Raw genomic sequence first — 12,823 nt, 5'->3', positions numbered from 1 at the left:
GAGAGAGAGAGAGAGAGAGAGAGAGAGAGAGAGAGAGAGAGAGAGAGAGAGAGAGAGGTCTAAATTGGAGGTCTCCACTGGGTCTCTCCCCTCACTAATCCTGGAAACCCACAGAAAAGCGGAAGGAAAGACTAGTAGGCAGAGGGGTTGGATGACATCAGGAGAATATGGCCCACCAAATCAACTAAGCAGAGAGCGTATGGACTAATGGAGACTGAAGCAACAAACACGAGATCTGCAGAAGTCTGCACCAGGTCTGCTGCATATATGTTATGGCTGTTAGTTTGGTGCTATTGTGAGACTCTTAAAAGTGGGAGCCAGTATGTCTCTGACTCTTTTGCCTGCTCTTGAGGTTCTCTCCCTCCACTGGGTTGATTTGTCCAATCTCTTACTATATCTTGGTTTGTCCTGTCTGGCTGTTCTCTAATGGAGACCTGCTGTTTTCTGGGGAGGCAATAAATGGAGGGGGGTACATCTGGGGGAGAGCAGAGGTGGGGAGGAACTAGGAGGAGTGGATGGAGGAGAAACTGTGGTGGGGATATATTTCATGAGAGAAGAATCTACTTTAAAAAATGACAAAATTGTTAAGATGGTGGAGGGATTGCTAAGATGTGGTACAGTGACATGAAGTGAGCATATGTGATTGGGAAAATGTGATAGAGTTGCTCAAGTCATCAGTTTGTAAGGTATGTACCATCCATGAAGTCAAATAGAAAGAAGAACAGTAAAGCAAACCTTGTATTTGGGAAGCAAAGACTTACTTGTGGAGGTGCTGGCTTCACTGGTAATCACTCAAGTTGTCCACTCGCTCTCTGAAGTCCTCCAGGAACTTTATATGGCTTTGCAGCAAGGGGCACTTTAAACCTGTACACCACTGAAGTGCTGGGGTTTTCTATAAAAGTGTAGGTCTGTACATATGGAGTTTTTAAAACCCTACAAAAGCAAATTAAATTATCAAAAGACATATCCAAGAAATGTTAAATGTACAAAAGCCATGAAATCATAATGATACTTTAATGATACTTCATGGATTTAAATAAAAATTTGCTTTAACTCTCAACTAAAACAAAGAAAGGAAGGAAGGAAGGAAAGAAAGAAGGAAAAAAGGAAGGAAGGAAGGAAGGAAGGAAGGAAGGAAGGAAGGAAGGAAGAAGAAAGAAAGAGAAAATATTTCTTCAATACCCAGCAGAAACAGGATTCTTAAAAATGCTTAGGATAGAAGAAGTAATAGAAAAGTGAAATGAGATTAGAAAAAAATGGGACTCCACTGATATTGTTATTTAGTTGATTTATTTTGCTTTTTGTTTTTGAGAGAGTCTCACATAGCCTAGATGAATTTCAGAACCTGTTATGGAGATAGCTGTAATTCACCTGCCTCCATCTCCCAAGAACTAGGATTATAGGCATAAACATATTTAAATTTAGTCCTTCCTTTGAGGACAACAGCAATAGGCATGTCAAAGTGAATGGGGAACACCCCATCCCTAGAGCTGAAGGAAGCCAAGAAATACCAAGAGTGGGAGAAACTGTCTTCCCAGGGAAGTATACCAATCGGTTATTCAATACCAAGTGGTCAGCAATGAAAACATATACATACTAGTAACATTATACAGACTGAGAAGATGTTATAAGAATATGTACACACACACACACACCAACAATTAATGAGAAGAGAGGCCATCAATTTGAAAGAGAGCAAGGGCATGGACAGAACAAGAAGGGGTAGTAAGGAGGTGGGGGGAGGAAATGGGAGGAAGGAATATAATTATAATCTCAAAAATAAGAAAAAAAAAGCAGTGATTCTATGTTTTTCCTTTTCTTTCTTCCCAAATTAATGGTTGAGCTTTTGATAGTGTGTGCGTTTCATTTTTATACTTCTATTCTTGGCTCTATTTTTCTCTTTGGGGATAATAAAGTTGACTTGAGTAATTTGACTGCGCCAAAGCCTGAGGCCTATAGTCAGTGGTCATGAGCAATATTGCTTGCCAATAAAAATCTAAGTTGATTTCATATTAATTATTATCCTTTATGAGTTTTCTATCCTTAACCACATCTCATATTTCTTTCAGTGGTAACTTTCTTACTATTTAGTTTTCTTGGTGGAAATCTCTCTGGCTCTTTGTGTTTTTTATTCTTTTATTGTTTTTATTGAGCTATATTGTTATAGGAGGCCACTAGTTAGTCCCTGGCTGCTCAGTTCCAAAATAATCACACACACACACACACACACACACACACACACACAAAAACATATTATTTGCAATACTGTTTAGCTGATAGCTTACATGTATTTCTGCCTAACTCATATCATAAACTGATCCATCTCCATTAATCTGTGTATCACCATGTGGCTGTGGCTTACCAGTAAAGTTCTGGCATGTTTGTTCCTGGTGGCAGCTACATGGCCTCTCCTGATTCTGCCTTCTTTTTCTCCCAGCATTCAGTTTATTTTTCCCTACCTACCTTTATTTTGCCCTGCACAGGCCCACGACTGTTCTTTATTAACCAATGGTATTCACAACATATAGAGGGCAATTTCACATCACTGTATATTTTTCTCTGTGTCCCTCACTTCCTGCCCCTCCTCTTCTACCTTCTTTCATGATCCCCGTGATCCCAGTTTACTCAGGGGATTTTTGTCTTTTTCTACTTCCCATGTAAATTAGGTCCATATATATCTCTCTTAGGGTCCTCTTTTTTGATCTAGGTCTCTAGGATTGTGAATTGTAGGCTGGTTTTCTTTGCAATGTCGAAAAGTCATTTATAAGTAAGTACATATTATATCTGTCTTTCTGTGTCCAGGTTACCTTTCTCAATATGATGTTTTCTAGATCCATCCATTTGTCTGGAAATTTCAAGATGTCATTTATTTTTTTCCTCTGTGCTATACTCCATTGTTTTTATTTTAAAATTACTGTGAGAAATGTCTGTCCCTGCCACCAGGAGAAAAATATATCCAAACTAAATTTCTATTAACTTATGCACAACAAGCCTGGGTATGCATCTTCCTTCATAAATATTCCTCTTGTGCTGATTGCATGGCATTTCACACATTTTAGATGTATAGAAAATATCTGTTTATTTAAAGAGTTATCTAAAACTTTTTATCATTTTTCATTCTTTATTATTTAATAAGCTCTAATAATGCTGAAGGAATAGTATTTAGGATACCAGTACTGTTGAGACATTCCCCAAACCATCAATTACTGTTGATACCACAATGAATATGGTAGTAAGGATATTATGATGAAAAACAGATCAACTAGCAATAAGATAAAGTAAGAAAAAAATAAGCCAATTATGCATTTTATAACAAACTGTGATAGTCCCCTCCTGTGTCTTTTTTTTTTTTTTGAGAGTTGTGCAAGTGTGAGGATATGCATTTGGATCGTCAGAGCCCCTGTAAGAAGCTAACCATGGTGGCAAGTGCTTCTTATTCTGACTAGAATGATGTGTCATGGAGAAAGGTTTATTGCTGGAACTTTCTGGCCACTAATTTAACATACTTGGAAAAGCTCCAGGCTAATGAAAGACCCAGTTGGAAGGTACCAAGGTTGTCCTCTAATCCCCAGGTGCACAAGCGAACCTCTCATACAGAACAAACACACGTAAAAAAGTGGAAAAAGTTGGAAACACTGCTTTCACTATAATGGTGGCTGATTTGAAAGTTTACCATACAATTCCTTTTATCCATTTATGGTCAATGGATAGTATCATTAAATCAATAACATACATATTATAAAACTCCATCTTCCATAAATGCTCTCATCCAAATTTCTCCTTGTTTTATGAAAAATCAAACAGTACAAAATAAAATCAAGAAGTAAAGAAGGTGATATTTGACTATAGCCATTAGAGCATTTTCAGTAAAACTTCAACTTCATTCTTGAGAAATATAGAGAAAACTGACAGCAATTGAGTTATAGTAAAGCTTTATTATTGCTGCATCTTTTGTGATTAAAAATTGACATCACTGTTTGGTGAGGCTCAATGGATTTCCTTGGACCTTTCTTCTGTTTATCTAGCCCTGTATTCTTACCTCTTCTTGGCCATTACTCAAATGATGCTCTATTTTTGTATAAACCTATCCTCTATCTAAACATCTAAGTTCGTGATTGCAGGAATAGTGACTTTTCTGTTCTACCCAAGGTATTCAGTGAGTACTTACTAAATCTCCTGATAATCAACTGTTTTGTAAATTGGATAAAACTAAGATTTGGTTGTACCGAAATGACACGAGAAAGTATACAAGGCAAAACTTTCAACATCTCCCATCCCTAGGAAAATGCTTGCTCCACACAGAAGTTAGCCACACATTTTCTCTGCATGGTCCCATATTATGTGCCCTTGGGTGGCCTCTTCCATATCCTATCTCCTGTAGACTGATTTAGACTCAGATCCAGTGTGATTATACTAAGGTGTGAGCTTTCTTATTTGACACTTAGGTCCTTTTCTTCACAAGACTTGCTTTCCTTTTTATAGAGTTGTAAAGAATATACACAGTTTAGGAAATGGGCATTTTCAGAGTTTGAGTACAAATTCTACTCATTGCTGATATAGATCTCACAGACTCTGAGGCACACTACCTATCAGCAAAGACAGCTTTGGTCTTTGTCCTTAGACTAGAACAGTCCCAAAATTAAACTTAGTTTCTACTAATTTAAGCTCATTTGACCTGAAGAGAAAGCCAAGAGGGTGGGTTGGTTGGGGTCATTTATTCTGCCAAGTTTGGGTGGGTTTGTACTCAGTGAGGGTTGGAGCCAGGCCTGATCATTACAAGCTGGCACAGTAAAGTAAGCTACCACACCTTTAATGAACTTAATTCCCTTATTTTGACAGAGTTCCCATTTCCAGTGATTCACACTTTATGTTTTAGACATTTCTCCTATAGCTGTTTGCCAAAGACCCTTCCTGACGGCCAAGCAATAGATTAGTTAAAAACTAGTACCAGGGAGAGAAACACCCAAAAAAATCATCTTTTGCTTTTTGGTAATGCAGATTGGGACATTGGCTATTTAGGCTCAAAAGCATTTAGGGGGACTGTCACAGTGTCCTCAGTTCCTTTATATCCATCATGACTTGGTTGTGTTTTACACAATATGGTGACTAAGCTCTTCATCAGGGACTGTGAAGACTGTGAGATCTAGACAGATACAAGTGTGTAAAATATTCAGTGGCTGCTATATGTCATCATCAGGAATTTGATTCAATATTAAGGGATAGAAAAAAGAGGCTTTATTTGGAGATAACAAGGCTTACCAGAACTAAGAGGAGGTATAGTTGTTCTCAAGCATTCCTCTGTAAATGAAAATTTGGGATACGTGAAGGCTAGTGGGAGTGAAGGATATAATCTTAGTTCCTTATTGCATCTCAACAAGGGTGATAACAATGGGTAGCTGCTTTGTGTGGATATAGGTTATTAAATGTTATATGTATGTACATATATATTTTTGTGTACATACATGCATATATTATTTTATAGATATGAGTGTTTGGGCTGCATATGTATGTACACAACTTGTATGCCTGGTGCCTACTGAGTCCAGAAGAAGAGGGTACCATGCATGTATGGTGTGTGTAATGGCACATGTGCAGTGGTCAGGGGACAACTTGCTAGAGTTGGTTCTTTCCTTACATGATTTGGGCCCAAGAATCAAAATTAGGTCATCAGTTTTGGCATCAGCACTTTTACTTGCTGAGCCATCACACCAGACCAAAAACATACCTTCAAACTCTATGCCAAGATTAGAAAAGTCTAATGTAAAGGAACAGAAAGCTTTGCAGAATTTGTGAGACATAAGTTCTGAGACTAGCATATAATTTTGTTCCTGTAGCATTTGGAACCAACCATTGATAATGTGTAAATAAAGAACTATGATTGTGTCAATAAAACTTTGTTGATAAACATAGACAGTTGACCTGAAAAAGTAGATAGAAGGACATGGATCAAGTTTACTGATCTATATCATATTCTGTACTTTAACCTTGAGTTTCAATTTTTTAAACATTTTAAATTCTGTTGCAAGCAGATCTGGTAGTGCATACCTCTAGTTTCAAGCAATAGCAAAGCTGAGGCAGGGGAATTACAAGTTCATAGCCTACTTGCTCTAAAGGATGAGTTCAAGGGCAGCCTTGGAAATTTATTGAGGTCCTATTATATAGAACAGTTAAGTAAAAATAAATAAATAGATATGAATATGTAGCTCAGTGAGAAAGCATTTGATTCACAAAAGCAAGCATGTAAGTTTCATACCAATCCTGTGAATAAACAAACAAGTAAGCAAATAAATATAGTAGAAAATTAAATCAATTGTTAAAGGGGATAGAAAAATGGCTTAGCAGCTAATAGAGATTTCTTAGACTTTCCTTTAGACAACCTGAATCTGATTTCCAAAACTTGTGTTGGGTGTCTCACATCCACCAGTAACTCCAGCTCCAGAGTACTTGAATCCCTCTACTGGACACCACAGGAACCCACACCCAATTGTGCACACACACAAACACACACATGTAGAGACAGACAGACAGACAGAGACACACATACATATACATATAATTTTTAAAAAAATAAAATTCAAGAAATACTTAAAAAGCAAATGTTCTGTTTATTCTTTTTACATTTCCTTAAGGACTGGGTCTTCATACTATGCTATATTTTATGAAGTTGTTAATGCATTCCCTTGGTCTCTTGTTTTTCTTCTTCCTTAATAATTTTCTCCTAATTTTGTTTCAGTGTTTCTATTGTTTATCTGATGCTCACAGTATTCCAAACAAATAACAACAAAACTTTGCTCTTTTTTCTAGAAAAATCCAAATTGCACTCACACTATTAGGTGATGTTCTTTTAATATGAAGTGGTCCATCACTATGCTTTTGGTTTCTCTATGGCTTGTATAGAATCAGCAGTTTTGGAATCTGTCATGAAGTTTTGAGGAAGAAAGTATGATGACAATGTCAACATCCTGTACAAAGACAGTTGTCAGGGTTTTTTCTTTCTTTCTTTATTTTTCCCCCAAAACACAGTTTGTTTGACATTTTCAAATCATTGAGCTTTTGGTTCCTCAATAGTAAGGGGGCATTGCCACCTGGTGGAAAAAATACTGAGGGGGTTTGATGGTTACCCTGTGAAAACATGGATATCGTGTTTATATGGACTGGGGAATTCTAGCTTATCATTCCAGTGCTCTGTGGTGCTTAAACAAGCTCCCTTTAAAATTCAGATCCAAAAGCAATTAATTCCAAGAAAACATAGCTAATGGTTTCATTTCAATAAACAGGGTAAAACTGTCATTTTAGAATGAAATTATTGAAGGGATGTTTGTTCTTTCTACTTATTAAAACACCACAGAGCCATTCCCCCTCCCCCATTTATAGATTTTTTTTCTACTTTTTTTCCTATAATTTTAGGTGAATTCTTTTTCCAGTGGCTACTTTTTCATTCCTATTTTTAATAATGCTCAGGTCCTCCAAAACATCTCCTTAACACTGACCTGATTTGGGTTTGAGCTACTTTGACAATTTTTTTCTTTCTCTATTTTTCCTTGATATTGTCTTTCTTCTCTTAGAAATATCTCTGACATTTCTTACCTTTCTGTCCTGAGTTCTCAAAAGCATTATAGGTATAATTTATTTAAGTGGTTGTCTCTAATCTTTATGGCCCTTGACCTCTTTGCAACCTCAACTTCATCCTTAAAATTCTTCCTTGGTATCCAGCTGTGTGGTTTCCTAATTCCATTCTCAGTATGGCTGCATATCCCCACCCCCACCTCTCCCTCTCTCTCTTTTTCTGTGTGTGTGTGTGTGTGTGTGTGTGTGTGTGTGTGTGTTTGTGTGTGTCTTTCTCTGTTTCTGAACTCCTCTCTTCTTAATATCACCACTTTGCCTGGTCTCATGCTTTGTCTTTGAGCATCAAAGATGAAATTGGTACCAACAGGCCATTCTTCCCACAATCAAAGTTTCTGCATGGATTCGTTTATTCTAATAACTGATGATTTTTCAAACTGAGTGGATATTAGCTTTCTCAAAGTGGTACCCATATTCTGCCTACCTTCTTAAATCCTAGCATTGGTTGAATTCTACTCTTGATCAAAGAGAGGTAACTTAGTTGTTTTCCTAGCAATGTGTTTTCACACCTTGATATACTTAAATAAGGAACATAATTCCCAGTATTTAGCATAATAAATCTTAAAGCAATTAAAAAACAACCACCCCACTGCATTTTCTCATCCTGTCATCTCCTTAGAGCTTCTTCTAAATTCTTTAACAGAGTTGATTTCAGGAACTGAACTTCTCTCACTTTCTTAGTCATCATTGTGTGTACACGTTTGGGCAATAAATATTTGTTGACAAAAAAAGTGAAGAGAGTCTGGTGAAGTGGCATAACTGGTAATGGCATTTGTCACTATTCCTGATCTCTGAATTCAATCCCCAAAACCCACATGGGGAAAGGAGAGAATTGACTCACACAAGTTTTTGTTGTTGTTGTTGTTGCTGTTGTTATTGTTTTGACCTCCATACATGTATATAGCACATTCATACACCACAAACAAAATAAACAAATAAATATAATGCAAAAACTTTTGTTTTAAAGAAATGAACAAATGCTCCAATTGCAACGGCTAGATTCTATGTCATGACTCTTTCCCTTCATTTCAGGAAGTAGGGAAAATCTTGTAGATTGTGAATTCTGCTGTGCCTGCACATTGAAATGACATGGGCATATTAAAATCCACGCTTCCTAGGATTCAGTTCCAGATACAACGGATGACTGGGGCAAACATGTGGATTTAAACAATACATAGTCTGAGATTTTTCTCAGTGGCATCTGCCCAGCTTTATGTTTGAAAGCTTTTATCTAACCTACCAACTAGCATTCTATCCTATTGAGGAAATGCATGCACATTTACTTGCTTTGACTATTAGTGTAAGACAATTCAAATAATTTCTGTGGATTTGGCTCCCATATGAAAACGTTCACTATACTGATCAATTACACACTGTTGTTTATATATTTTGTCTTTATATTAGTCTCAAAACAGCCAACGACCATGAGCATGAAAAAAATAAAATGTCCTTGGAATGCTTCACTTCCCATCTAAAGATCTCTGCTATAGTATATCCTTTATCCTGTTTCTAAAGCATAATTCATTCTTTATGGGAAATCATATGTAGACCACTATCTATGGGTGGAATTTTGACCTTTTCCTTCAGAAGAATTGAACATGATCCAAAAGTAAAAGGAAGAAACCTGACAGAAACTAATAAAGGTTTGACTTTACATAAACCAAATCCCTTGCTATGCATCAAGGTGGCACTTTCCTAAAATTCCAGCACTCGGGATGCTAAGACAGGAGGATTGAAAAGTCAAGCCTGGGTTGTTCTACTTAATGGAATCCTATCTTAAAGAAGTAAAAAGAAAATTTCTTACTCAATGCATTGGTTATTTTCTTGCAAAAAGAAGCAAGAAATGCATCTGCAAACAAAACTTGTAGCAAACAGCATGAATGTAAGACTTTGCAGTGAGTAGAAAATGCGGGAAGACTCTACAGTGAGTAGGGAATGCGGGAAGACTCTACAGTGAGTAGGGAATGCAGGAAAGCTGCATGTGACCAACAGCAGACCTCTGTTGATCTCTCTTGTAAAGATACCAAGTTTAATAAGGAATCTTACACGTTCTCTTCTGGAACTCTTTCCTAATCTGTTTTCCACATGATCCCACAGCCATGTAAGTTCATATGCCAAGTGAAAGATTAGTGAATATCAAATATTGGCTAAATGAATAAAGGATTGAATTATACGGAAAGTTAATGATATGCATCTTCTGTCTCTTTCTTGAAAAATTGCTGTCCTTTGAAACTTTCTCTTAGGCTTAAATATGCCAATGAAGAGATGGGTTGATGAGTTGTTTGTGTGACATATTTTCCAAGCCTACCCTTACAGAAATCGTGAATTGTGCTTCTCTTTCACCAAAGCAGGCATAGGAAATATACTAATTGTTGGGTCTGTCTGTATTCCAACATTACTTTTATATCCAAAAAAAAAAAAAAAGAGAGAAAAAGAAATTAGGCCAGCTTTGGGTTTGACAACATATCTTCTGGGGGAATAAAACAAAACGTATGAGGGACCTAATGCAACCTAGACAGCCGAACAACCTGAATTGCTCAACTCGTGGTAGCCTTGTGTAAGACAAATGTATTTGGGGCTTGATGGACATTGAATTTTGTTGCTTAGTACAGGAAAATTTAAGTAGCTAATGCCTACAGGATACACCAAAATGAAGTGCAATCCTCTTTGTTATCAGTGCTACTATTGTTTTATAATTTTATTATTGTTATTAATTATTATTATTGCCATCATTATCCAAGTCAATAATATTGTTAACTCATTTGCCTATGCTTAATATGAGAAGTGGTTTTTAGCTTATTGCTACTGTCCTAAGGGTTGATCTCAGTCACCTTAGCCTTGCAATGGATGGTTCATATTAGTAATATTTTCACAAATGAGGAAACAAAGGAAGATTCATTGTCCCAGCAAAGCATAGCATAAATCATAGAACTAAAGTGGGAGAATAGATGCCCACTGACACGCGTGTAAAGTCAAAGCATTTGTGTGTCATGGCCTCTGCTGGGGTAGGCATAAGGTGATTTTGATTGGATACATGCTTTGATTGGTAGAGATAGGCATATTACAGACTAGAAGGAAAGCATATGCACCCATGTTCTTTGTTTGTACCTCTAGTTATTTATTTTCCATGTGTGGGGGAGGCATTATATGCCACAGTTCACACGCAGCACTCAGAGAGCAAATTGTAGAAATGCATTCTTTCCTTCTAACACATATATGATAGTATTGACCTCTGGTCTCCAGGCTTGGCATTAACTGTCTTCACCTGCTGAACCACCTTGATAGCCCTCCACATCTCATTCACTATTTATTTTGAGGCAACATTTCACTTTGTTTTTAGATTGACGTTGAACCCCAACCACCTCTTCTTTTCAGCACCTGGGATTGCAGGTGTCTGCCACCATCTTCCTCGTCTAAATTCACGTTCTCATTACGTTAGCTAAACCTGAGGAATCTATAACTATGTGTAAAATAACCTTCTGCTTTTGGCTCGCTTCCTGGCTAAAAACAACCTGATAAATGGATCATCTAAAAAGATGAGGACTGGTGGATGATCCCTCTAATCCTGTACTACCCAGAACAATGGCTGCTGGCCCTGTGTGTGTAAGGGGAGAAGGCTTTTTCATTCCCAGCCACCCAGACCTAAATAGTCACATAGAAACTGTATTAATTGCAACACTGCTGGCCTATTAGCTAGGTTTCTTATTAACTAACTCTTACATCTTAAACTGACCCATTTCTATTAATCAGTGTATCACCACAAGACTATGGCCTACAGGTAAGGTTCTAGCACCTGTCTTCTTTGGCAGTTATATAGCATCTCCTTAACTCTGCCTTTTTATCTCTGTCTTTCTCTATCTATCTATCTATCTATCTATCTATCTATCTATCTATCTATATCTATCTGTTTTTATTTCTTACCTGGTTTTGCTCTGCTAAGTCATTGGCCCAAACAGCTTTATTCTTCAACCAAAAAAAGCAACACATATACAGAAGGACATCCCACATCATATGTGACTATTCAAATTATTTGAACTTAATAAAATTTTGAAAAAACATCAATTTTGTCAGGCTCCAGAACTATAGTTCTTCAATTACTGGAGATATAGCTCAGTGGTTAAGAATAGTCATTGCTCTGGGAAAGGATCTGGGTTCGATTGCTGGCATTCACATGGCAGCTCACAACCACCGGTGGCTCCAGTTCTGGGGGATACAATTCCCTCTCTGGCCTCTGTAAGTCCCTGAACAGAAATGGTGCACATAAACTCACGCAGACAAACATACAGAGAGAATAAATATAAATCAATGAATGAACGAATAAACAAATAAATAGACATTGCAGTTTCTCACTATCTATGTCTAGTGCACTTACTAGGCGCATGTATGGGAATGGGTACCCCAATGTTCAGCAGAGATAATTGCAAGCTCATTGGAGTAGATCCTACTGGACAGCACATTTGTTACACTGTGTTTGCTTGGCTTTGAGTCCCTGTGCAATCAGTCTCTCAGAACTTGACCTTTTAAGGACCCAGATACTTTTTTCATTAACAACCTTCAGAGAAATGCACCCCCACCACCAGACTTCTTCATTTAGTTTCCTCCCTTCCCCCCCTCGTTTGACTTAATGCACGTAAGGTCCTGCCACGTACTTGCTGGTTATCGGTCCATCAGCACTAATTGCTTCTCAGCTGGATGGAGACAGGGCCTTTACATTCTTAAAAGGAGAAGGAAGGAGAAAGAAAGAGAGCCAAGACAATGTGAGGAATCTGTCCTCCAAGTGTGGAATGCACACACAAACTGAGTTTTCACACAGTCTAGATGAACAATCCCCTGGGTTATTATACCTAAAGAATGCCTGTATGTCTTTACCACCCTGATCACAGCGAAGAGAAGGGAGCTGTGAGGTACCCAGCCTTCTCCATTTTGAATTCAGTATATTCTTGTGCAATTCGTTGTCTCTCTGTGTATATTTTCCTACCTCTTAGCAAACACAAAATCTCAGTGTAGCGTGAACAACTCACCACACCCGCCCACCCACCTACTGTAAATTTCAGAAGTTACAGTTTGGGAAATCCAAAGCGTGTCTCCAGTGCTTTCATTAAGGCTGGATTTTTTTTTAATATAATTTTTTTATTGAAAAAAAAAGATTTACGCCTCCTCCCCGCCTCCCATTTCCCTCCCCGTCTGCCTTGTCCCCCCT

The sequence above is a fragment of the Alexandromys fortis genome, unplaced genomic scaffold (genome assembly GCF_014885135.2).
Source record: "Alexandromys fortis isolate MF-2015 unplaced genomic scaffold, M_Fortis_MF-2015_v1.1 scaffold_39, whole genome shotgun sequence".
NCBI classification, from domain to species: Eukaryota; Metazoa; Chordata; class Mammalia; order Rodentia; family Cricetidae; genus Alexandromys; species Alexandromys fortis.
The sequence above is the reverse complement of the archived record's forward strand: the minus strand, read 5'-3'. Positions refer to the sequence as shown.